This window comes from Sphaeramia orbicularis, chromosome 3 (assembly GCF_902148855.1).
Source record: "Sphaeramia orbicularis chromosome 3, fSphaOr1.1, whole genome shotgun sequence".
NCBI lineage: Eukaryota > Metazoa > Chordata > Actinopteri > Kurtiformes > Apogonidae > Sphaeramia > Sphaeramia orbicularis.
Window position 1 is genome coordinate 18,330,635 of NC_043959.1, and position 25,268 is coordinate 18,355,902.

Below are 25,268 nucleotides of genomic sequence, written 5' to 3' on the forward strand. Positions count from 1 at the left end.
CTTTACAAATGTATGAGCTAAAGCTAAGGTGTATCTATCTGTCAGGGAAAAATGCCTTTTATTAAATAGAAACTAATATTTGATGGTCATACAGGTTTATACTGTAAAAAAAAAAAAAAAAAAAAAGGTAAATTCTATTTGTTTGGGCATCGATTTGACTGAATGTTTACTCCTTTGTCCTGTTCAACACAGTGTAAAAGACTACTGCAATATGTTCCAAACTTAAAAGGCAGAATCCTAATAAACCACTAGAAAAACTCCAGTTTCTTCAACAACAGGATGACACTGTACCACTGAAGCTCAGATATGTGACTGTAAAATGTTTTCTTCCTAATATGAGGTTGTGATGAAGCTACTGACTGTGACTGTGAGCACGCTCAGACTGTCAGTGGGCCTCGCAGCTGCACAGGGCACAGTGCCATTGGGTGGAGTCGTCCTGAGAGGAAACAGCTCTACAGTTTGTGTCAGCCAGGCTGATCTTTGATCTCCAACGACCCTGTGAACTCTGCTGTCTCACACACTCAATTATTCTAACAGAGCCTGAATAACGGAGCTGCATTCTGACTGTGAGAAAGTACTGCTTCATCATATTATACTTTCACAAATGTGGCCACAAAGTGAAAATGGAGCTCATTTGTACCTATTTGATATGTGTTTTTCCACTGTGGTTCTCTCATCTATAAACCAAATGTACAGATGACAAATGAACGGAAGAACCTGATGGGAGTGGTCTCTTCCAGGATGACAATGTCCCCATCCTCAGGACGCAAGGGTGAAGTAAACCACATGAAAATTATGTGAATCATATGCTATGACCTTCACACTGACCACATCTCCAAATCCAGAAAACACCTATGGGAAAGTTTGATCCGATGTGTCAAACGGTGCTTTCCCAGCGCTCCATCATCAAAATACCAATAAAAATGTGAATATGTTGTGTTAAACTGGTATTCTGGAGGCACAAGGTGACTCAACAATTCATTTTTCACCCATCTGTACAAGCACTTGTTTTTATTATTGTCTGATTTCACTAGCGTCAGGGGAAGGTGGTTAGCATAGAGATGATATGGAGTAAAACTTAGAGGACAGAAAATAAAATCTAAAAAGTTTTGGGCAAAAAGGGGAAACTATCACCTCATAAAATGAAAAGAAAATAGCAATTTGTGAAGCCCTGGAAAGGAGACGGTGAAAGACCAACATTAAAACAAGTTTGTGTGAACTGTTAAGCAACAAAATTCTTTCCAGATTTCCAGTTGTAGAAGAAGTATTCAGATCCTTCATTGCAGTAAAAATACTAATACCAAAAAGTGAAAATACTCCACTGTATTTTCACAGTATTTCCAGCAAAATTCACTTAAAGTATGAAGCCTAAAAGTGGTCATTGTCAAAAAAAAAAAAATTGTCAGTGTTTTTTATTTTATTTTATTTTATTTGTTACGACGCTTTTATTTTGAAACGCTCACGTCTCCTGTTCGTACATTCACATTTTACATCGTTTGGGACACGCCCCCTTGCTGTCTTGTGACCGGCGGATCGCGCAGCCAATCAGAAGATACCATCTGTAAACATGGCGTCTGACTTCAGGTGGAGATGTGTAGTGCTCCTGCTCTGCACTAATTTGCTTTTGTGTTCTAGCGGCTGAAAGTAAAGAAAAACCCAAGAAAAAGAAAGACATACGAGACTACAATGACGCGGATAGTGGCGCGGCTTCTGGAGCAGTGGGAGGTAAGATAAGGAGTTAGTTTTCATTCACTCCGAAACAGCCTGCAGCTAGCGGCTAGGCTATTAGACTATAGCATAAAGATAGAAGTCCTGGAATTATTCTGTTTACTGTAAAATTCAAGCCTTATAAACAGTCACCAGCGTCGTATTTAAAGTGTAGTCTAATACATTTAAGACGTTAAATAGTTGATTTAGTATTAGAGTGTTCTACATCTAGCTAACTGACTTGCTATCAGTAGTCTACAGGAAACCACATACTGTAGTTTGTATCCTATTCTCCTTTGCTGCATCCTTTATGTCACTTAAATGTGCTGTTCATCTTTTTAAAAGAAAAAAAAAGTCAAACACACTATCAAACATTTATTTTTATATTACACATTTATTAAACATACTGTAAGTAGTGAGATGTCAGTACTTTTGTTGCAGTGCTAATAAATAAAGAGCAGACTTACTCAAGCACTTTTCATTTCTTCTTTCTTTTCGTATTAAGCTTTTTTTCAAGTCCAGTGAAATACATGTTATCTCTAAATGTTTGGGAATGTCTGTGATAAACTGAAGGACTGGACAACATGTTTCTTTATGAGATGAGTTTCAAATCTCCTCCCTCTTAAGATAAAAACACTCCTTAAGAGCCAGTCTTGATTCACTGAAAAATACAATCTCAGAAAGTTGAAAATATGACTTTTTAGAGATATTTGTTGCAGTACTGTAAAGGCACAAAGATATGATGAAACACAGAATTGCACAGATTATAATACAGTGCCATAGATTAAACTACCAATATTTTGTTAGATTGTCCAAATAAGATGAATATTAAACATTTACAAAAGTAAAATGCAATGTAGATTCAAAAGCAGCTGTAAATTAAACACTGACAGACCATTTTACTGCAGTGACCACTTTGACTTTTCACGCTTTAAGTACATTTTGCTGGTAATACTTACATACTTTAATACGTTTTTTGAATGCGGAACTTTGACTTGTAATAGAGTATTTTCACATTGTGGAATAGAAACTTTTCCTTAAGTAATGTAGATGTGTATGTCTTTCATCACTGCTCACTGTTTAAAACTAATTCAACACATTTTGCTAGTCACACACATTTCACAGCAGTTTTGTAGTTCTAAAAATTTGAAAAAGTATTCAGAGTAACTCCTTTTATCTTCACAGAAAAGATGATGACATCGAGGAGGGCGACCTCCCAGAGCACAGACGATCTCCTCCACCCATCGATTTCTCCAAGGTGGATCCATCCAAACCTGAAGAGCTGCTGAAGATGTCCAAGAAGGGCAGGACCCTGATGGTGTTTGCAACAGTGTCCGGAGATCCCACCGAGAAGGAGACAGAGGAGATCACAGGCCTGTGGCAGGGCAGCCTCTTCAATGCCAACTTTGATATTCAGAGGTACTTGGTCTTTACATTCATACAGTGCTGGAGAGTAGGAACTATGTTAAAGACAGGAGCCAGGTTCTGTCACATACTTTGAGCTAAAAGTTAATATACAAATGATTCTGCATCATACAAGTTTGAAGCTGTAGTTTAAGATAACGATGCTTCAGAAAGTTCCAACTCTTTTCACGTTGTTTATGTGTTATGTGACCGGAGTCCTGAACTTTGGCCTCAGAGTGTCACCTTTATTATCACATGACCACATTTACATAATGCACGTCACATAAGACACCTAAGAATACTTAACATGAGATGTAGTTGAGGGCTTTTTCACTATTTTTTCCCCTCAAACTACATTGAGTTCTTGATCTATAAGTTTTCTCTAGTGTTCTTCTGTGAAATGCTGGTATATCCGAGCCTTTCTGCACTGTAAAAGCCAGTTTCCTTCCTCAGAATGCTACCCTTTTTATGAGATCACAGTTCAAATAGAGATCTTAAACCAGGTGTTTGCAGGGTAGGTCCTATCTTTTCCTTTTGAAATCTTACAGCCAACGGTGGAATCCATGGGTCCAACAAAGATTCTGAACTCCAGTTGTACTTCTTCAGAAAAATGAAGTGAAACTTAGGCCTCGTATACTTACTTTTATTGCTACTGTTTTCAGATATCTCATACACAGTATATGTGTTTTGTGGAATAGCTGAATGAATATTTTGTTTGTTCATCATATCATAGAATGTCTAGTCTTTAATGACCTTCAATCCAAGATTAGAGACGGTGCCTCTTAAGCAGATGCTTTGAAAACTACTGTCAAATTGTTTCAGCCTTAAGTGCAAAGGGTGATTTAAAGACATTTTTGGATACTACTGTTGTTATACATGTCTGATGTCTTTTTTCTTTAATAGGTACACTGTCTATGTACACCTTAAACACTGAATATCCTCTGAATAAAGAAATAATTTTTTGCATATATTCAGTATAATTGTGTGATATTTTTACATTTTTTTTTTGCACTTTAAATGTTCTATTCTATTCTATTCTACCTGCAATAGTACCTGTGTTTCCAGTGTTTTTGTTGTGAGAACTGTAGGTCCATGACCAAGAGTTTTTCCTTTGTTGTATTCTGGTTACCCATCCTCTGTTAGGCATTGATCCACCTCCAAAAGGAGCAAACTGACACAAACTAACTCTGTAGCTTCACACTCTGACCTGTTTTAAAGGTTCAGTGGGTTTATACTTGGATCATAAAATTTCAGACATGAACAGAATAATACCATCCCTTCCTGTCCTCTCCTGCAGGTTCGTGGTGGGCTCCAACAGGGTGATCTTCATGCTCCGGGACGGCAGCATGGCCTGGGAGGTCAAGACTTCCTGGTGGCTCAGGAACGCTGTGTGGACGTGACCGTGGAGGGACAGGTGTTCCCTGGGAAAGCAGCCAAGAAGGATGACGCTAAATACAAGCAGCAGAATGAGGTCAACACTAGAAGAAGAGCAAGAAGAAGACGGAGAACAAGAAACCAGACTTGGAGGGCAACACTGCCAGCAACCTGAAGCAGGAGCTTTGATGGAGTCACAGCAGGAGATGAGGAGTCGGGTTCTCCACTGTCTGATGGTGTCAGTTTTACTGCTACGAGAAATAAACTCCAAGGAGGTCGCAAAAGACACGAGGAGGCGATGTTCTGACTGAACTTACAAAACCTAAAGTATTCATGTAAATGCTGAGAGACTCTCGGGTTTGTCTCCACCTGTTTTTCAGTTCTTGGTCAAAAGTCATGATCACATCCTTTAACGAGTTGTAAAGTCAGTGTTTTAAAGGAGCAATTTGTAATATTTCAGGTTGAAAATGTCCAAAAGTGGTCTAAAATTAGCATGGAAGTGTCAAAAATAACACTTTTTTCATGTTACATCACAGAGGCTATTATCTTTTCCTTCAGAGATATTTAAGGTTAGCATGCTAATCTGCTAGCCCAAGCCTATCATGTCCTGTAAAACCATTTTGGACCACAAGAGGCGTAGTAACACTGTACTGTGATTTGTTGTGTAGGTTTGAACAGTGACTCAACAGGTAACTTTAAATGTTGCCGCCTCTGTTGATTATTGCTGGAGCAAATTTTTCATTCTGAATTTTACAGATTGGCCCTTTAATCAGGTTTTCACTGAATGAATAAAACACATGCTCATTTTGTTTGAGAGGTACTTATGAGAAGAATGGTTGAACCGATGGAAGTTTTCTAGGTACCAACATCAGTGAAATCAAATGCACTCATGTGTTTAATTTTCCACTGAATAGAAAAATAACATTTTTATACAATTCAGAAAGGATTTTATTGTTTCTGTCCACAGTTGTGGATATTTAAATAATTATAACAGCTATAACAAGAATAAAAGCGAAGTGGGTGGAGATTAAACCAAACAATCATGATATTAATTATTAGCAACATGAAGTGAGTGATTCAGGAAATGTTCCAGCAGCTCAGGGCTTATGTTTTAGGTTTGAGGGGAGTGTGGGTGCAGTCAGTCATCAAGTTTAATGTTATTTAACTGAAAACTGCATCTTAACATGATATTTGACTATTAGAATTATAATATTTACAAAAATGTACAGTGGTGGCCACAATTATTAGACCACCTGACACATCTGAAAATACTGGCAATTTTTTTCTCCTCCAAAACATGATTTCATCCCATAATGTTCATGAAACATGCAGATGGTTGCACTGAGCTCAACAAACATCAGATGTAAGTGAATCTTGCCTGAAGACCATTCTTCATGACTTTGAGAGCTTATAAAAACTGGAGAAATCTTGATATCTGCCTACCTTGTGGACAGGTTATCAAATTGACTGAAAACCATTTTATATGACCTGTAGTCCTTTAGTAAGTGTTCCTGATATGTTTCAGTGTGTTTCAAACCTTTGTTCCAATGGTCATCAGAGCCCTTCTGAGGATGAATTGTAAGGCTATACTATGTGCTTCAACAACGGTCATTTTGGACAGGTTGGCAAAATGCCTGAAAACAATTCTTCATGACTTATAAAGCCTCTGAATGCTCTAAAAGTCATGAAATATAATATTTTTCAAGCCTAAATAGCTCAGTTGGGAGACTGTTAGACTGAAGATCTAAAGGACCCTGGTTCAATCCTGGGTTTTGGCAACAGAAGACAAAGTCCCATTCAATGTGCTCCGTAAATGGAGAATTTGGTACGTAGTTAAAACCACTGTATATGACTTCTAGAGCCTTCCTGACATGTTTCAAACCTTTCTTCCAAAGGTCATCAGCACCCTCCGGTGGATGAGTAGTAAGGCTATGTAAGTACTATGTGCTTCAAAAATGGTCATTTTGGACAGGTTATCAAAGTGCCTGAAAACCATTTTATATGACCGGTAGTCCTTTATAAGTGTTTCCTGACATGTTTCAATGTGTTTCAAACATTTCTTCCAGAGGTCATCAGCGCCCTCCAGTGGATGAATAGTAAGACTATACTATGTGCTTCAACAACGGTCATTTTGAACTGGTTGTCAAAATACCTGAAACCATTCTTCATGACTTACAGAGCTTCTGGATGCTCTAAAAGTCATGAAATGTACTTCTTTCAAGCTGAAATAGCTCAGTTGGGAGCGCATTAGACTGAAGATCAAAAAGGTCCCTGGTTTGAGATTGGGTTTTGGCAACAGAAGACAAAGTCCCATCCAATGATCTCCATGAACGGAGAATTTTGACACATACACACACTGTATATGACTTCTAGAGCCTTCATAACTGTTTCCTGACATGTTTCAAACCTTTCTTACAAAGGTCGTCAGCACCTTCCAGTGGATGAATACTAAGGCTATATATACTATGTGCTTCAAGAATGGTCATTTTGGACAGGTTGTCAGAATGCCTGAAAACAATTCTTCATGACTTATAGAGCCTCTGAATGCTCTAAAAGTCATGACATATATCTTTAAGCTGAAATAGTTCAGTTGGGAGAGTGTTAGACTGAAGATCTAAAGGTCCCTGGTTCAATCCTGGATTTCGGCAACAAGTGAAAGTTCTACCCGATGTATAAATGGAGAATTTTGGCGTGTTGTCAAAATGACTGAAAGCCATTGAATATGTCTTCTAGAGCCTTCATAAGAGTTTCTGATGTTTCAAACTTTTCTTCCAAAGGTCGTCAGCACCCTCCAGTGGACAAATAGTAAGGCTATACTGTGTACTCCAAAAATGGTCATTTTGGACAGGTTTGCATATTGTCTGAAAACCATTCTTCATGACTTCTTGATTCTTCATAAGTATTTCCTGACATGTTTTCATGTCTTTCAAATTTTCCCTCTAAAGGTCATTATTGCCCTCCAGTGGACAAATTGTAAGGTCAGTTTTGACAGGTTGTCAAATTGCCTGATAACCACTCCAGTTAATTTCTGCCTTCATAAGTGCTTCCTGAGGTGTCTGAGGTTGTTGAAATGTATTCTTCTAATGGTCGTTAAAGGCTGAAACATAAAAAGGCTAATATTGGACAGGACTTCCAATTTGTTGAAAAGGTGTTGTAAACATTTATTTACAGCTCTTTGGGGTGTTTCAGGATGTTTAATCCTTTCCACTAATGGCTGTCATGGATGTATAACAATTACTGCTCAGACTCAGAACAGTTTCTTTTGTGTATTCGGTTTCAGTAGCTTCTTTTCTTCTTTTTAAAGTAATGAATTTTTTGCCGTTAATAAACACCTCTTCATTTTCATTGTTTTCATCAAGTTCATCTAAAATACTCAAACATCTGCAACTTCCATATTTTGTGTTAATGTAGATCACACACATAAATAATAAATGTATAAATGTAATATAAATACTACAACTGTACAATATGAGAATGACTGGACCATTTGGTATGAGTGAAAAATCAGGGTTTTACTTTTAATGAGAAAAAATATGGAAAATTACAAATGAAATACTAAATGTAAATTATATGAAATTTAAAAAATTAATCCAGAAATGATTCCACTTGATGATGTAAAAGATGACGTTCTCAGTCACAACTAACATAGAAACGACAAAACAACAAATATCAGTTAAAATATAACAAAATATAACAAAATTAAAAGGATAAGCAAAAAAAATGGTGGATTGAGATTAATTTGCAAATATTATGTCGCAAAAATATGAAAGAGTAAAAGAAGAAGAGTAAAGTAAATGAAACTAAGTAAAATCCTTTAGTTCATCACAAACTCAATATTAACTGGATTGAGAAGAAGAACAAAGAGGAGGATGAAGAGGAGGAGGAGGATGAAGAGTGTTGTCTGGTCTCTGTAGGACACTCTGACTTCATTAACACCTTCTCGCCCACATCCATCCTCCTGTGAACCCGATGATTCACATCTCACCATGTCATCAGACACCTGGACCAGTATCCAGGTCCAGTATTCAGGTCCAGATCATCAAAGACCTGTACCAGTATCCAGGTCCAGGTCTGAAAATTCATTACTGTAAACATATGAATGATGGGGCCTAAGACAGTCCCCTGAGGGATCCCATTGTCAGATTAATGAAGCACAGACTAATGATCACTAACTATCTGATAACTCCGCAAATCTAATAATGATCAGAGTATTAGTGGATGTAAACGGGATCAATGTTGGACAGAATGAGTTTTTCACATCACGACAACCTTGACCTTTGGCAAGAAATTAGTTCATCCAACTGAACGACAAATGTCAACAAACCCCCGGAGACTCATGACAAAGAACCAACAACAACCGAGGTCATGGCGGCAAAAACGTCCTACTTTCACTTTCACCTTTTAGTGATAGTTTGAGCCAAATTTAAAACCTGAACTAAAATAAAGAAATTACATCAAGACACCAGTTGATAAAAACACATGACAGGATGAGACGGATGTTTAGTGTGGTTTCATGTTTTTGGTGTGTTTGTGGTCCAGGTCCAGGGTCCGACAGGTTGACCTCTGAGCTTCTACAGTGAACTGAACACACACTGCGAAGGACGACCTGTGGGCTGTTAATTATTTTCTAGCTGGTTCTATGCTGAAGCTCCTGCTGATGAACCCACTGAGCTGTGAATGATGAGTCCACACCTCCACCTCCACCATCTGCCTCCTGTGACCAACCAGGGTCTGCCTCTGAACTCCTTCAACAAGTCACTTCATGGACGGACTCACTCCAATCAGTCTGATATTAGTATTTATGTGGTTCACACTGAGTCTGTTTACATCCACACCAATACTCCCATCATTATCTGATTTCTGAAGTTATAATAATAATAATAATAATAATAATAATAATAATAATAATAATAATAATAATAATAATATAATAATAATAATAATTGGAAAAAACATTTCCCACGAAGCACAAGGGCTATGTCACTTGGTATTTTCAATATAGAATACACCTCTCAATATAAGTACTTGGGATTCACATTTGATGAATTCATGAATCTGGAGTGTGGAATTAAAAATGTTAGCTGCTTCAGCCAGCAGAGCTCTGGGTTCTGTCATAAACAAGCTGAAAGTCTGTCAAGACCTTGGTTTTGGAACATATTCACAGTTGTATGATGCGTGTGTATGTCCTGTTCTAAACTATGCTGCAGGTGTATGGGGGGCCAACAATGTCCAACTTTAGACGCTGTTGAAAACAGAGCCATCTGCTGCTTTCTTGGGGTTCATAAGTTTGTCCCAGTTTTGGCAGCGCAGGGTGACATGGGTTGGGTTCCTGGTGCAATTCAAAGAAAATGTGAAATGGTTAGATTATGGAATCGAATTATTAATATGCCAGATAATCGAATTACCAAAAGTATTTGGCTGGAGTAAGACAAGGTCCCCTTGGGTGGCAGAGGTCAGAGCTGTCTTTGCAGAAGCACAACTTCAGTATATATTTCACAACAACCTTTCATGTAGCATTAATAAGATCAGAGCTAACTTAATGTCTGCTTTTGAAGAAAAATGGATGAATGGGATCCTGACTAAACCGAAGCTGCAGACATACATTCAACTAAAAAATACATCTAAAACAGAATTTTATGTCAGCGCAAATTTGACCAGGAACCAAAGGTCCATAATTGCTCAGTTGCGAACAGGAATCCTTCCCTTGGCCTTAGAAACTGGGAGATTCACCCAAACCCCAGAAGAAAACAGATTTTGTGGACTGTGTGATTTGGGGGAAGTGGAAAATGAATCACATTTTCTTTTGTATTGTCCTCTATATGATGAACTGAGAGCCCCTTTGTTTGATATGTGTATCTGAAATCCTGATATGTTCTGGAGCACTGATGATGACAAGATGAAATGGTTGTTTAGTTCTAATGTATATAAATTAGCATTATTTGTTTATAAAACCTGGAAAAAGCAGCAGATGTATTTGTTTAAATAGGTCAGTACTTTGTTTTGTTCATATCTATTGTGCCTATTGTCTGGTGTTTGATTTTTGGTTTGTATTTTTGGTGTCTTATAAGCCCATGTAAGGGCTGGGCATGTTCTTTATGCAAGACACAATAATAAAAACATTCATTCATTCATTCATTCATTCAATAATAATAATAATAATAATAATAATAATACATGACACTTGGATACTCAAAGACACTTCACAAACAAAACAAAAAGAACGAAGAGAACCAAGGGGCTCAAGAAATGTAAGTTTGAACAGGTGAGTTTTCAGTAGTGATTTGAAGTTTTGTATTGAGTCTGAGTTCCTGATGTTTTGTGGGAGTGAGTTCCACAGGGTGGGGGCAGTTGCAATGAAGGCTCAATCCCCCAAGGTTCGATGCTTTGTCTTCGTGGTGGGAGTGAGGAGGTTGGTATTGGCTGATCTGAGGCGGTGGGTGGGGCAGGGCTGCTGAAGGAGATCGGTGAGACAGGGAGGGGCCAGGTTATGGAGGGACTTGTAGGTGAGGAGGAGGACCTTGCATTGGATGCGGTATGGTACAGGGAGCCAGTGGAGTTGTTTGAGAATGGGGGTTAGGGTTAATATAGGGTATATATAAATATATACAATAGATAAAACAAATCTTAAAATTATGGAACAAATTGTGTGTAGAGATAAAACAAATATCAAACATAATTCAGTTTAAAAAATAGATATAAAGAAATGATTCTTGAGAGGTCCAGTATTTAATAATGACAATGAGGCCTGTTTGTTTATGGGTGATGTTGTATTGATAAATCTGCTGTAATTATTGAAGAAAATGGTTGAATTGTTGAGTCTGTTTGTATGACTGTACTGCCATGATCATATTGTTGTGTGTAATTCAGTTACTGCATTATGTATGTGTTGTGGTTCAATGCTAAAATTAGGAAAATTGTATTGCTTGATTCTTGTATCAAGTTTGTGATAAAGGTGTAAAAGCACTGAGGGGTAGGATTAAATAAGTTTATACTTCTTCCTACTCCTTTTCGACCATGCAAAATTCAGACTTGTATGTGCTTGAAGATAGATTCTGTCCATTTAAATGTTTTATTTTGCTTTATTTTGTTTTGTTTTGTTTCTTTGCATGTTCAAAATAAATAAATAAATCAAATCAATCTTACTATGAAGACTTGAAACAAGTATATTCTGCTTAAAATAAGAATTTCAGCATTCTATAATCCTTAGATAATATTTTCTTATTTCAAGAAAACTTGATAAGTGCTATTTTCTTACTGCACTGGCAGATAATTTTACATAAAATAAGACATTTTAACCTGATCCACAACTGAAGAAATATTTCTAATGGAAAAATGATCACACAGGCTAGAGATGGCAAGAACCACAACTGGATAAAAAGTGGAATAAATGGATTATATTTACACAAAATCAGTAGACTGTTTCTATCAGAGCACATTGTTTTCTTTGGTACTCATTTGTTCTCTTGTTTGTCTATTCTTTTTATTGTTTTTTTTTTCTTATTGTTATAATTGTCCATAAAACTCAATAATGATTTAAGTTAAAAAAAAAAAAAAAAAAAAAAAAAAAGACATTTTAATGAAATGAGTTTTTCTTATTTTTCAACAGGCCTTTTTTACAGTGTTCATAAACCTCAGAATCAAACTCATCTGAGTAGAAGAAACTCTGACACTTCAGTATCAACTCCATTATTTACATTTAGAGCTGAGTCCAGTGGAGAAAACAGTGACTTAGAGTGACTCACTACTCCCTCTAGTGGTCACATAAACCCCTCTGCCTGTCACTGGAAATAAATACACAACATATCTCTACGTCTACTCATCTACTTCATCCATTTAAATGAACAAACATCATGTGACATAAACCTTTGTCTTTAATCAGTTAATTGGTCCACCAGAAGGGGCGGGACCTCATTGATCACATGACATGTGACAGTGATTGATTATAGGTGATGGAGGGTAACATCAGATGTTGGAAGAAAAGACAATGAGCTCTAAATGAAAATGTCATGTTGAATAAAGATGAGTTTTCCTTCAATTTAATGTTTTGTTTTTCAATAGATTGAAGATCCGGATGTGTGTGTTTTATTCTGTGTGTTGACATCAGGCCTGTCCACCCCAATGAAACAGCAGCATGATTTATGAGGCTGATATTTCCAACCCGAGTGTGTAGAAGCATCCGGAAACATCGTATCATACACCAGTTTATATGTGTTTATGGGGACGGCGGCGCTAATTCATTTCCTTTTACAGTGACATTAAACCAGTCAGTCCCACTGAAACAGATTCACATCCTTATTATATAATAAATATGCAGGTGAACCATGTGACCCTGAAGCTGTAGACCAGGGCTGTGAAACTGGTTTTAGTTCAGCCCAATGTGATCTAAACTGGGGTAAAATTATTTAGTTACAGAGTTACAAAGTTTCCTTAAAAATATGAAAAGCATGAACAACCCGATAGGTCTTCAGAAAAATAAACAATTTTAATTTTTAATTTATATATATATATATATATATATATATATATATATATATATATATGTGTGTGTGTGTGTGTGTGTGTGTGTATATATACAGTATGTACAGGGTGGGGAAGCAAAATTTACAATGAACATTTAGTTGTTTTTTCTCAGCAGGCACTACGTCAATTGTTTTGAAACCAAACATATATTGATGTCATAATCATACCTAACACTATTATCCATACCTTTTACAGAAACTTTTGCCCATATGAGTAATCAGGAAAGCAGACGTCAAAGAGTGTGTGATTTGCTGAATTCACTCGTCACACCAAAGGAGATTTCAAAATAGTTGGAGTGTCCATAAAGACTGTTTATAATGGAAAGAAGAGAATGACTATGAGCAAAACTATTACGAGAAAGTCTGGAAGATACTATTAAAGAAGAATGGGAGAAGTTGTCACCCGAATATTTGAGGAACACTTGCGCAAGTTTCAGGAAGCGTGTGAAGGCAGTTATTGAGAAAGAAGGAGGAGGACACATAGAATAAAAACATTTTCTATTATGTCAATTTTCTTGTGGCAAATAAATTCTCATGACTTTCAATAAACTAATTGGTCATACACTGTCTTTCAATCCCTGCCTCAAAATATTGTAAATTTTGCTTCCCCACCCTGTGTGTGTGTATATCTATCTATCTATCTATCTATCTATTTATTTATTTATATATCTTGAATTAAGGGGGGAAAAAATCTTGAATTAAGAAAAAAAAAAAAAAAAAAAAAAAAAAAAAAAAAAAATCAGCCAATGGAACAAGTGAAAATTATCTTGGTAAGATTTCTTGAAATCAGATTTTCCAGATCTATTGTCTAAAAATCAGTTCTTATATCTCACTGAAAAGTTCCTCTTTAGGTGATTCTGTCTTATTTTAAGTGTGATGAGATATTTGGACTAGAAATGAGAAAAATACACTTGGTAACATTTAGATTTTTACAGTGTGTATTTGAATAAATCTGGTCTCTGTTACGTAACAGGGTGGTCTTACTCTTACATCCAATTCAAGATTGAATTAAAACACAAACTCATCCTTCCATTAGTCGTATCTCCACCATCCCACCAACATTTTACTCCAGACCAGTTTATGGAAACGCATGTACTTCACATTTTATTTTCTTTCAGATTTATTGCTGCTTGACTGAAAGAAGAAAATTCTGAATTTCTGTAAGTATGCTACTTTGTCTTTATTTCTCAGACATCTATGTCCATCAATGCTTCAACACCTGTTGAGGTACCTAGTGTTTGATATGCCCATTCTTGTTTTGTTTTGTTTTGTTTTTTATTGTAGCTTTATTTGGAATGATCATGTAAATTCACCAGCATATCAACACTGGTAAAGAAAATAAACACATACATACATACATACATACATACATACATACATACATACATACATACATACATACATATATACATACATACATACATAAATGTCCTTCCAGGTTTTTTTTTGTTTGTTTTTTTGAGTCCAGGAGAAGTACTTCACCAACCCATAAGGCAAACAAGTCCAAAAAATAAAAAAAAACTCAAATTGTGGAATAAAGTTCGTTCGTCCTTGTAATGATCATTCCCCTTCAATATCTTAAATTTAATTGCAATTTCACTCAAGTTATCACTGTGGGTATATACTTTCCTCAAAAGGATGATCTGGTTTGCCCAGAATAAACATGGCCAGATGGGGTTCATATACTCACTTAAAAAAAACAAAAAAAAAAACAACTCTCTGATACAACTTAATTAAAGATTAAACAACATATACAGAACTGTATACAGAATGGGGGGGGGGTGTCATCTGCCTCCTCTGATGATCATCAATAACCAGTCAGAAATTAAATAAGAATGTTACAAAGAAAAAAAATTTGCCAGTGAGATCAAATAAAGTCTGCTCTCGTGGGGCTGTGAATAAAATCCAGTTGTTCCAAATTTGGTAAATTTGTCTTTTTGGATTCTTAATTGGTAGGTCCAGTCCTCTAAGGTAGGCAGAATCAGGCTAAACCATCTCCTCGTAATTGCTTTCTTACTTGCCACCAAGACTTTTATTTTCAGATTTGTTCAGTATTTTACATTTGCCTTGGTGTTTCAGATAGAGCTTTACTGTAAAGGCCATCAGCCGGACCTTCATACGACCAGTAGAACATGAGAACATGTGACTCTGGCATGGCCGTAGTACATCACAGTGTGTTGGCCTGTATTTCCTCTGTTCAGGGACCAGAGTCATCACCGTTCAGTCAGATTTATGTTCCTGCACCAGAACGTTCACACCTTCAGCCTGAGTTCAAGCCTTAATGAAAAGCCCAGAGACAAACCCAGTCCATTTGTCACAATTAGCAGCAGAACAGGACTGTAATGGAAAATAGGACAGAGGCATGCTGGGAAAAATAACAACAACAACAACAACAACACAGGCTGCTCTGACCATACGCTGAACATCCAGAGCTGTGAATTATTTAGTGACGGTTCATGTGATGTTTGTGGAGGTGTTCGACCACAGACCGAACAGGAAGGAGATGTTCAAAGGAAATAAAAACTTAGAAGGAAATCAAACTCAATATGATTAATAGTATATATTACCTTTTCCATACATTTTGAATTAGTTAAAAGCTTTAAAAAAATAACAGAGCAGAGGCCAAAGCATCTGCACCAATGAAAGAAAAAAAAAAAGAGGAAAAAAAAGTAAAAACAAACTATGAACATTTTTTTACGTTACTACAGCACTGTGCAGATTATACACTTTCTGGGCGGGAGAGGGGGAGGGACAAATGGCAGTTGAGTTTGATTGACATATCACCGTTAAATCATTTTGATGGGCCGGTTAAAATGATTGGATGGTGTTTTTTCAGTCCTCTCCGTTCCACAGGTGACTAAATGTTTTTTATTTTTGTGTTAGAGCATTTAATTAATTGGTTGTAATCAGGGTGTGAAGGGGATTTTAAGCAATATAGTAAAAAATGCTCCAGGAAAACATCTCCTACCCCATCTTTAATGAGTCCAGGCTGACATTTAACTCTGGAAGAAAAACGTCTCTAATGAAAGACTGGACGTAACCACAAATACAGTGTGTTTTAATTCGCTGCATCTTGATGTGTATACGACACCACGGCGTGATGAGCCATAAAACAGACTCACAGGAAGTCTTAATGATTCGGAAAGGTCATGACCTTTTGATTCCGACACATGACGGCGGTGGGAGGCAGCTCAGCCGGAGGCCAAAGCGACGGCAGCACATGAATAAAGATAGAGCGGTGCTGACTGATGGGGCGTTCAAGGACCCGGAATAGAAACATAGACATTACACAGCATGGATTCCACTGAAGAGGAGGAGGAGGAGGAACGATGAAGAGCCCAGATTAAAAATACACCGATTTGACAACGAGCTGATGAGCAGAGAAAACACAGATGTAAAACACCTCAGAGCAACTCCACTTTAATGTTTATCTTCACGTCAGTTCAACATAAATGAGTTGAACGTGAACAGAAAACAAATCCATCAGTGAATATTCAGACATGACGACGAAATAACAGAGTTTATTTTGGTTTTTAATATGTGTATTTTTGTTATGAAATGGACAGAGTTTACTGTATTACTGCTAAGAAATGGACAGTTTATTTTTGTGAATTATTGTTATAGAAGGGATAGTTTACTTTTGTTTTAATATGTGTATTATTGTTATGAAAAGGAAAGAGTTTATTTTTGTCTTTTAATATGTGTATTATTGTTATGAAAAGGACAGAGTTTATTTTTGTCTTTTAATATGTGTAATATTGTTATGAAAAGGACAGAGTTTATTTTTGTCTTTTAATATGTGTATTATTGTTATGAAATGGACAGTTTATTTTTGTCTTTTAATATGTGAATTATTGTTATGAAAAGAACAGAGTTTATTTTTGTCTTTTAATATGTGTATTATTGTTATGAAAAGGACAGAGTTTTTGTCTTTTAATATGTGTATTATTGTTATGAAATGGACAGAGTTTATTTTTGTTTTGATATGTGCACCATTACTGTTATGAAAAGGACAGAGTTTATTTTACTGTGAAATGCTGCTGCAAAACTGACAGTCTGTCCTTGATATGTTCGCAATTTTGTGTTTTGTGCATGGTCAGAATGTAGTCTGATATGTGAGGGTTTTTGAGTTGCTTATGAATCTGACAGAGGAATTTATGGTAGGTGAAGGATGGAGGTAGGGGGTGGGAGATTGTAAGTTAAACTTCATCCCGCTCCTTTTCGAACGGTTTACTTTCTTTTTATATAATTCTTTTGTCGTTTGATTCTATTTCAATATTCAAAATAAATAAACAAACAAACATGACAGACAATAATATGAAAATAATCGAAACAACAACGTAGCGCGTTGACTCGTGGGGAACTGCGGGTTCTAGATCCTGTGATCCAGTTCAGTCTTTTACTTTCTTTCCTTTCTTGGTAAATTCCACTGGCATTTTCAGTTGAATAACCTCTCAGCTTCTGCACATGAAATGTTTATTTATTTTATTTTATTGGTTTATTTAACACGGACCATGCACATTTATGAACACTGCTGTATAAAAATACACCCATGTAAATATGCCAGAATGAGTAAAAATAACTACTTACTTTTCATCTGCAGTCCCGAGACAGGTAACAGAAACAAGACCTAAAACAGCCAACATTAGTACATCGTAATAAATGTTGATAAATTAACATGGAAGCCACATATTGTTTATGTAAAAAAAACAGGTGTCTAAAAATATTTCTGTACTGAGTAAAGCAAAATATGTGTTGGATTATAAAGCAATGAGAATTTTACAGTGTTCACTTATTCTGTCATATTTGAGTTATTGTGTTGAAGTATGGGGCAACACATATATGAGTAACACAAAGCCATTGTTTTTATTACAGAAAAGAGCAATAAGAATCATGTATAAAGTTAATTTCAGGGAACATACAAATGAGTTGTTTATTAAATCAGGATTAAGTTTAAAGAGTTAGCTGAATTAAGGACATTGTTGATTGTGTTTAGAGTGAGAAACAGCAAAGGGTTCGGACTAATGTGAAGCAAATGTGTATTTGTGTTGTGGGTGTCAGGATGTGGAATTCTTTGGCAATGGAAGAGAAGAGCTGAACAAATATTTTTCAGTTCAAAGGTTGTATAAGGAAAGAATAGAGAAGCTTTATAAAAGCATGAAATGAAATAATTTTACTTATGGATTTTGTATTTGTTGTATTTGCATTGACTATCATGTAAACTGTTTACTGTAATAGTAACGGCAGCGTATCTGATGTAAGCAGATGTTTGAAGAAAGGGGCAGGTATTATAAGTTTTCTTCATGCTGCTCCTTTCCAATCATTTAGGTTGGAATGAATGAAGAAAATGAAAAAAAAAAATGACATCACTTGTTCACTATAAATTAAAAAAAAACAAATAATGATGACATAGGCATCATCAAAACAAACACGTTAAAATAGTTAAATCATCTGATCCTTAGGCTAATACAGTGTCGTGGTTCAGTTCCATACAAACATAAGTCGCATTCGTTGAACTGCAGTGCAGTCGAATCTGTGCTTTTACCACCTGCACTGACGGACTGAATCACATCAGATAAGTACAGATGAGATACTTTTTGGAGATGTGTCTTTAACATCACTGATTTCCCCAGAGTTAAAAAAAAAAAAAAATCCTGAAATTGTACAGAAGTGGATCCAAGTCGAACTGGGCTGATCTGGGTTCAGTTACAGGAACATGTGGAACAGGTCTCTGGGGTCCACAATGCTCTGCTTCTCCTCATCAACACAAACGCAAAGGAAAGAAAACCAGATGTTCTTCAGCGCTGAACTACTTCTCAGACTCATGACCTGCTCCAATCAGGCCAATCCCTGACCTTCTGTGGCATAAACACAACCGGCAGACAGTCACATGACTATGGCGGATCTAGGAGGTCCTGGATGTGGATTCAGGCTCAGGTGGACGTTCATCAATACATGATAAAGTCTCGATACTGTAGTAACATCTTCAACTGGCAGAATTAAATCTGCAGTACAACCTGGGTTTTATGTGTTCATTTTATGGTGGAATCCAGAAATACAGTTCATTATTTCATTTTAACCGTATAAGGACTTCCATTTTAACAGGCTTTTTGTTTTTTTACAATAAAAGTGTCAGAAAATGTCTTTTTTGCAAATGACTTAATGGGCAGAAATTGAAAGTTATCATTATTATACGTAATAAATGTTTAAAACAATGTAATATGGTAGAAAAAAAAAAAAAAACAGACTTGAATTTTTTTTGTATTTATTATAAAAAAAACTGCTGTAAATGTTCGTAACAAAATTTTGAGATTACAGAAATAAACTTTCAACTATTTTGTTTGCCATCCATCCATCCATTGTCTGCTTCTTATCTGGGGCCGGGTCACTGGGGAAACAGTCTAAGCAGGGATGCCCAGACTTCCCTCTCCCCAGACACCTCCTCCAGCTCTTCCGGGGGGACCCCGAGGCGTTCCCAGGCCAGCCCAGAGACATAGTCTCTCCAGCGTGTCCTAGGTCTTCCCCGAGGCCTCCTCCTGGCGGGACATGCCCAGAACACCTCCCCAGGGAGGCGTTCAGGAGGCATCCGAAACAGATGCTCGAGCCACCTCAGCTGGACCCTCTGGATGTGGAGGAGCAGCGGCTCTACTCTGAGCCTGATGACTGAGCTCCTCACCCTATCCCTAAGGGTGCGCCCAGCCACCCTGCGGAGGAAACTCAATTCAACCACTTGTATCCGGGATCTTGTCCCACCCCCCACTCACATTGGTCCACATTCACTAGATTCAGACTGTTATAACTGTTCTATTCTGTTATGTTTTCTATAGATGTTTTATCAGAGTAAGAGAGGAAAGGCTTCCATGTAATGTAAAATTTCTCACTTGATCCTCTGAGAGAAAATTGGACCTTTTCCAGTTTCATTAAAGACATTCCGTCCGTTATCCAGACGTGTTCTGCTGGAGGTTTAGGCGACTTCCAAAGACAGAGGATACATCTACGGCCAATCAAAGAAGTAAATGCTAACACATTTAGCTTCTGTGGTGAATTTAGGATCATTCAGGGGGACTCCAAACATGGTGTTATATCAGCGTCTAGAACTGTAGACAGAATCTAAAAATATTCTTCCAGAAACCAGACAACCTTGAGCAGGACCAAAAGGTGTAGGTCAGGTGGGATGGGACAGAGGCACATCTATTAAAGGCTTCATTAGTACCAGGAAAATATTTTTGCCAATTTAGCTTTGCATAAGTGCATCCTATGTAGCACCTTAAATTGTATTAGGTTGTGACAGGCACAGAATGAGGAGTGATTGACTTGTAATTTAGCTTTATCCCACCAATCATTTTGAAACTGCACTTCCAGCTCCGCCTCCCACTCCTGCTTCATTTTGACAAGTGGAGAAGGGTTAGATTGGAGATTTATGGAGACTTTTGGTGGAAAATTATACAACACCATGAATTATTCCAGTGTTTTGGGCAAATTAACCTCCTAAGATCCAGCTATGGGTTTTCTGTCCACATTTGTGGAAAAGAGTTTCACAACTTTACACAAAAAAAAGAAAAGGAAACTGTCTACCACAAAGGACATTCCATAAAAATTAAAAAAAAAAAAAAAAAAAAAAAACATCTGAAAAAACTGTTGCATCATGATGTTTCCAATATAAGCACTTATTTAATACAAAACAAAAAAGCTTGTACTTTGCTGACATTTCCTGGGTCTCAGGAGGTTAAATAACTAGTTTTATCTTAATGAGATGTAGTTGGATTTAGAAGTGTGTTTTCAGTTCCAGATCAGGACCATTTCCATGTTTTCCATTTTCATCGTCAATCAGCAGACGTAGACATGAGCCGGGTGGCGTCTGTTTACTGAAATGGATCAGTTTCCGCTTTTTATAATTTACATCTTTCATGAACCCAAAGACAAAACCACAGCTCAGAACGAAATGATTACACAGAATTTTTCCTTTAATATATTTCCATTGTATTTACATACATGAAGAAAGGATAATTAGAAACATCTGTCGTATAATGAGTAAAACCAGCAGCACAGGGTTAAACCGCCACCATCTATGAACAGAACAGCATAGAGAACGGTGGATTTGATCTGTTCTATCTGTTAATGATGAGATAAACCAGAGGAAAAACCAAAGATGGAGTTTAGATGACAAAACACTCAGATATTAGTGTCATTAATATAAATATATCAAAATACAGTCATGGAAAAAATTATTAGACCATCAAAAAATTTCAAAAACAATGGTTATGCAATCCAGTCCTAACTCCTGTGTGTATTGTGTGACTAAAACAGACAGAAAAGAAAACATGGAATGTCTAAAAGCACTGTTTTTGTCAGTACAATGAAATAGATATTGATGGAAGCTGTTGATGAGCTATTTTTGTTGTTAAACAAATGTACCTTTAGTTGGACCAGGCATTAAAATGAACAAGAAACTGAAGACAACAAGGGGTGGTCTAATATTTTTTTCTGCAACTGTATAAGGAGTTTTTGACATCTGCATTTGGTTATTAGTTTTATGGCAACTTCATTATTTTAGCTGCATCTGAGGTGAATTATCCATTCTTAAATACTGTTTTTATTTCGCATCATTGTGCATCAACACTTAAATGAATGAAACCTGTAGAAAAGATGATCCATAAAAGAAAGAATCTATAAAATAAGATGATGATGAAGTTTTGTAAAAGAATACAGAAGATGAAACATAGAAGATGAAAATAATGTAAGAAGAAAAAGTGTTATTTTTTTTACATTACTAGATGCTTTTCCATTGACCCTCAAATCGCGCAAATGTAACTTGCACATAAAAATCTGCCTAATGGAAAAAACATCAATTTTGCCAAAGCTCTAATTTTTCAATTAAAAGTTTTTGTGCTGGCAAGAGGTGATTTTTTTCGTGCATAGCATAAATGGTATATCATGAAAAACTACAATGGAAAGACCTTTTTCTCCAAATAGAGTCACGTGAATAAAAAAAAAAAAGGCTGTTGACGGACGTTACAACAAGAAGAAGAGTTTTAAAAGAAACATGGTATGTGTGGGCACACCAGGAAACCCGATCATTTTTTAATTTAGTACGAGATAGAGGGGTAATATATGTAATAATGAATATATCTTAACATGGTATTTATGTTCCTCACCATGTTTATGGAATGACTTCTCGTGTCATATTGCAATAATAAATAAAGAAATCATCGCATTTGTGATTTAATGGAAAAACCAACATTACGCACTTCTGTTTTTTCGACATTTAGTAAATATCGGTAAAGTTTTGTGCAGATGTCCAATGGAAAAGCAACTAGTCTCACTGTGGTTGGGAAGAAGTTACTGTGGAACCGCAGTAGAGTGGAAAATGTGATGTCATCAGACTGCAGGCCACTGATTGGCCAGGGAGTGACGTCATCGGACGAGTCATTGAGGTGATTATTGAGACAGACACTGAAACTGACCCTCTGTATTTAACCCATCATTGGCTGAAACACACACACTGCAGACTGGGAGCCACGTCAGCCACCGGGGGGTGGAGGGCAATGTGGGGGGGGGGTTAAGTGCCTTGCTCTCAAGGGCACATCAGTCAACAATTGGTTCTCCACCTTCTAGACCACCTCTGCCCCATCAGGACAACTACCGTGTCTTCTACTGTTGTGTTTGCATATAAATTACATCACAGGAGTTTCCGACCACGTTGCTATGACGACCCTGCCGACATTGAGATGGAAAATGACCGAAATCAAGTAGAAAGGAATTATAGAAAAGTCAAGAAAAATGACATATGACTAAAATGATGTGGATGAACCAGACACTGAATGTTTGAGTTCATTGAAAACTGATTTACACATCGGATTAACATTAATGTTCGTACTTTAAGAACCAGGGTCGACCTCAGGAAACAGTCACTTCTACTACTTTTTTTTTTGTCTAGTTAGTTCTTCTACTTTTACCTCATTAATTACGTATCTGTGCTTGTTCTGGAGGGAACCATGTCATGACTTTTGCCTCCGTTGGTAAAACATAAAACATACGTAAGCAGAATAAAGACACAAGTGGTTAAAACTCACCCCCATGAACTGAGCATGTGTGAACTAATGGAGTTTTGATAGTTTGAGGCTGAAAACCAAGGGAGGAACAGTTGAACACAAACATGTTCACCATCTGTTCATTTCAGGACGATAATGAACCCTCAGACTCCATTGAATCCTCCACTTTTTCCACAGTTTCCACCTCTTTGAGTCCTTGTCTAAGCCCCTCCCACCCTGGACTCCAACTAATATTGTGCTTTTTGACACCGGTGACCATGTGACCTTGACAGACACATTCCATTAACCGGCTTCATTTGGTTTGTGATCGACTTCTCTGGTACAGCTCAATGCGTCCTGGTCTAAAGGGGTTCCCCAGGGATCTGTTTTGGCTCCACTGTTGGTTCCAAATTGTTGTTTTCTTGCAGAATGATATTGGTAAAAATGACTATAGTTCAAAAAGTGGGTATTATCTGTTGGGTTTCAGTTAAATTCTGCAAGAAAACAGCAGGTTTTAATTCTTGTTTTCTCAACAAAGTGCATCTTTTGTATAGAAAGTCTTGTTTTTAAGCCATCGATATGTCCTTTTAGTCCTTTTGAGTTTTTTCTTCTATTCTTGTATCTTTTTAGATAGATAGATAGATAGATAGATAGATAGATAGATAGATAGATAGATAGATAGATAGATAGATAGATAGATAGATAGATAGATAGATAGATAGATAATTTACTTTATTAATCCCCAAGGGGAAATTCAAAATATAAAATGCGGTCACCGCTCCACAACAACAGTCACACCACATTAACAGTCACTCAATAAATAAATGCAGAGCATAAGTAGCTAAGAATAAGTTAAATTAAAAAGAAAGTAGAATTAAAAGACCAAATGCGTTTTCTACTTATCACATAAAAACATAAAAACACGCCGAGGACAGATTTGTATTTTTCACAGCTGAAGCCTCTCGTCTGCGTTTCACATCATTGTTTCTAAATCCTTCTTTTATTTAACTTTGGAAAATTAACTCACATTTTGTTTGATATTTTCTGCTGAGAAATGGCAAAGCAATAACACTCTAAACCCAAGTTGGGAAACATGTTAACAATTATTATTATTATTATAATTATTATTATATTCTTTTTGTTGGCTTCATTTCTGCCTTTTGACTTGTTTTCTTGGTTTCATTGTGAAGTCGGTTTGTCTTGTTGCATCTTTTGTGTTTTTTTCTTGATTGCTTCACCACAGGTTGATCTTTTCTACATGTTATTGTGTCATTATTAAAGTTGAAATCAGATGCACAATAATGTAAAATAAAAATCACCTCAGATGCATTCAAACTAAATCCTGTTTGGAAAATGGAAATAGAAAGTCCAGATATTCATTCCTTTCATGTACAGGACACAGGTCTGAGTCTTTACTTGAACTCGTGTCAGTTGTTGGTTTTATTTAGGAGGTTTTTATTATGCGATTGTTGGTTCATATCTGAGTATTTAATCGTATGATTCCACAGTGATCTCCATCCAAACGACACCTCGGATCAGGTTGTGGAAGCATCTGTGTTTTCCATCATTTGTTGAGGTTTTTAATTAACCACCATCTGGATGTGGGTTGTTTTCCAGAGCTCTTGATGTTCTAAACCTACATAACCATCGTATCTCGTGTGAACAATCCAACAACTTCTGATAAAACATTTAAAAGCCCTTTTCCACCGTCATTTGCTCTGGATTCTATAAAAACGTGGCGCATTTCCACTGAAATTACCCGGTAAAAAACGTTTCCTCAACCCCAAACTTTCCCTGATTAAACTTCCTAGTAGGGGGCGGGACTTTTCAAATTCCTGGAATTCTGGGGGGTGGGTCTGTGCACTGTTTAATCCAATGGCATCTGCAGATCACATGGTTTTATTTGTGACGTAGTAAAACATGAAGAACAACAGAACTATAGCGTCCTCCATCCTGACGTATTATGTCAGTCCCTGTTTATGGCATCATCGTGCTTGTTTGACCTTAAGCTTCTTCTCAGCTCCGCCCCCTGGACTGGAGGTGTAATGCAGGTTCTTTTATCGTTGCCCCATACGTCCTCAGACTGATCTGAAAACGTTCTCCAGAACTCTGAGGTGGAAACGCACACCACACAGGTTACCAGGAATTCTTTTACCAGGTAAATAAAAGTTCCTGGGAATGTTGGTGGAAAAGGGTCTTATTTCTGAAAGGTTCGGGTGTTCGATTTAGGAGG

At 36.8% G+C, this 25,268-nt stretch overlaps 1 protein-coding gene, 2 non-coding genes and 1 pseudogene across 3 annotated transcripts in view; 3 read left to right on the forward strand and 1 right to left on the reverse strand.

Moving 5' to 3' along the window:
* The first annotated feature begins 1,552 nt into the window (after positions 1-1,552).
* Positions 1,553-4,948, forward strand: LOC115417253 (LRP chaperone MESD-like; annotated as a pseudogene).
* A 1,242-nt stretch (positions 4,949-6,190) lies between these two features.
* trnaf-gaa (transfer RNA phenylalanine (anticodon GAA)) lies at positions 6,191-6,263 on the forward strand. The gene has a single exon. It is a non-coding gene; the product is annotated as a tRNA-Phe (tRNA).
* Positions 6,264-7,060: 797 nt separating this feature from the next.
* On the forward strand, positions 7,061-7,133 carry trnaf-gaa (transfer RNA phenylalanine (anticodon GAA)). Its single transcript has one exon. It is a non-coding gene; the product is annotated as a tRNA-Phe (tRNA).
* An 8,033-nt stretch (positions 7,134-15,166) lies between these two features.
* The window catches only part of minar1 (membrane integral NOTCH2 associated receptor 1), a 61,853-nt gene continuing 51,751 nt past the window's right edge, over positions 15,167-25,268 (reverse strand). Inside the window, exon 6 of the mRNA XM_030125556.1 lies at positions 15,167-15,242. The gene's annotated coding sequence lies outside the window, so the exon portion shown is untranslated. The remainder of the gene's footprint in view (positions 15,243-25,268) is intronic.